General features: G+C 63.0%; 1 pseudogene; it reads left to right on the top strand.

The window, feature by feature from the left end:
* The window catches only part of LOC124752843, a 7,809-nt pseudogene that overhangs the window by 2,901 nt on the left and 2,408 nt on the right, over positions 1 to 2,500 (top strand).

Below are 2,500 nucleotides of genomic sequence, written 5' to 3'. Positions count from 1 at the left end.
GCAATACATGGGCCATGCCCTCTTAGCCTCTCCTTGCCTGCGGCTTCCCCCCTTCCCGTGGGCCCGCCGATACGCCAGTCCTTGATAGGACTGGTAAGCAGAGTGGAAGTCCGCACTTGGGGCTTTGGGGGGTTACCAGCCCTCCATCGCAAAACCCTTAATGTTGGGACAACAAGAGAAGAAAACACGGGTACCGGGCCTTCCGCTGAAGGACCCGGCCCAACAGTCCCGACTGCTAGCCTGCCAACCCTCCCTGAAGTAGAGCAGGCCGTGGAGCCATGGTTCCACTGCAGCATTTGCAGCCGTGCCTTCCGCAGCAAGATCGGGCTCGGACAACACCGCCGCCGCGCCCATCCGGAAGCGGCAAATGCGGAGATTATAACCGATAGGAAGAGAGCTCGGTGGGCGGAAGAAGAAATGCGGGAGCTCGCCCTGGCGGAGGCTAGGCTTCTCTGTGCCAGTGACTCCAGAGTCCTCTTTGCAAACCAGGAGCTTCTACCCCTGTTTCCGCACCGTACCCTGGATGCCATCAAGTGCAGGAGGAGGACGGTGGCACACAGGACGATGGTGCGGGAATACGTAGAGGAGCTGAGGCGGGAACAACAGACGCAGCATGGTCTGCGCCATTCACCCGTCCCGGAGTCGCTGCCGGAGGGGCCACCCTCTCCGCCGGAGCTTGAGCGCCCGCCACAAACATCTGTAGTCGACGAAGCTATATGGAGGCACCTCGCCGGCCTGCCGCGGTCGGCCGCGCGCTTCTCGGCCCTGGACGACCTTGCGTGTTTGGGGCCGGGTACGCCGTTGGCAGTGGTCGCGGCTGGGCTGCCTGAGGCCCTCCGTGCTGTCGGCTCTGAGGAAGCAGGAGCAAGGAAGAGCAAGACGTTGCGCCCGCCATCCAAGCAGCGGTCTGGTGGTGGCCCTCCGCTCTCCAAGCGGAAGCGCCGCCGGTGGGAATATGCCAGATGTCAGGATGCCTTCAGGAAGAATCGCGCGCGCTGCGTGCGTGGTCTCCTGGATGGCACCCTGCTCCAGCCGCCGTCGAACATCCCTGGGCTGGTGGACTTCTGGCGCAGCCTCTTCACGACAGAGCCACCTTCCAACGCTGGCTCCATTCCCGACCGGCTTCTCCCGCGCTCGGAGTCTGTTGACTTTGAGCGCCTATGGAGGCCGATCACTGCAGAAGAGGTTGCGGCCGCCCTGCCGCCCAGAGGCTCCGTTGCCGGCCCTGACGGCCTCTCGCCGGTGCAGCTGCGCCGCCTTCCAGCGGAGGTCACCACCAAACTCCTAAACCTTTTCCTGCTTACCCGCAAGCTCCCCCCTTCCCTCCTCCGAGCCAGGACCTCTTTGCTGCCTAAGACAGCCGCCCCAGCATCCCCCGCTGACTTTCGGCCCATCACCGTCTGCTCGGTGCTAGCCCGAACCTTCCATAAGGTTCTGGCGACTCGCCTTATGCAGATGTGTGCTGTGGACGAACGTCAGCGGGCTTTCATCCCAAGGGATGGGATGCTGGAGAACACTTTCCTACTCGACCGGATACTCGTCGGCGCCGTCCGCCGCTGTCGTTCTGTGTTCATGGCATCCCTCGATGTGTCCAAGGCGTTCGATTCGTTGGACCATGCGGCTTTGCGTCCTGTGCTTAAAGCCCATGGTCTGCCGGACGAATTCATTGACTACGTCGAGGGCTGCTATGCGGACAGCACGACGGTAATTGCGGGGGGTGGCGACGAGTCCCCGGCCGTGCGGCCAGCAAGAGGTGTTCGGCAAGGAGATCCTCTGTCCCCTCTCCTGTTCAATTTCGCTGTTGATTATGTTCTAGATCAGCTGCCCTCACACGTAGGTGTCAAGGTGTTGGGCCGCCAGACGAACGCGGCGGCCTTCGCGGATGACATCCTGCTCTTCGCCTCCACGAGGGGGGGCCTGCAGTCCCTTATCAACGCAGCAGTAGCAGCCCTCGACCAGCTGGGGCTGCGTGTTAACCCGCGGAAGTGTCTCACCCTCGCACTCGTGGCGTCCGGCCGCGAGAAGAAAGTGAAAGTGGATGCGAGCGTCACCTTCACGGCCGGCGAAACCACCATGCCGGCGTTGGGAGTGGGTGAGACCTTCCGCTACCTGGGACTGCAGTTCTCCTCCTCTGGGCGGTGTCTCTTCCATCCGAGGCACCACATCGAGGAGCAGCTGTCGATCATCACGCGGGCGCCGCTGAAGCCGCAGCAGCGGCTCTTTGCACTTCGTGAGGTCCTTCTCCCGGGCCTGTATCATGGCCTAGCACTGAGTCGCACCCGCATCGGTGCGCTCAAGGCCATGGACAACTGTGTTCGAGCCGCCGTGAGGAGATGGTTCCGCCTCCCAGCCGACACCCCCTTGGGCTACTTTCACGCTCCAATTGCCCATGGGGGCCTTGGGATTCCATCAGCCCGCTGGATAGGGCCAACCCTGAGGCGGGGCAGGCTCCTCACCCTGTTGCAGCTCGAGACCACCACCACCGACGCAGACCTGGGGG

This window comes from Schistocerca piceifrons, unplaced genomic scaffold, assembly GCF_021461385.2.
Source record: "Schistocerca piceifrons isolate TAMUIC-IGC-003096 unplaced genomic scaffold, iqSchPice1.1 HiC_scaffold_485, whole genome shotgun sequence".
NCBI lineage: Eukaryota > Metazoa > Arthropoda > Insecta > Orthoptera > Acrididae > Schistocerca > Schistocerca piceifrons.
Note: the sequence above shows the minus strand (reverse complement) of the source record. Positions and strands in the feature narration are given on the sequence as shown.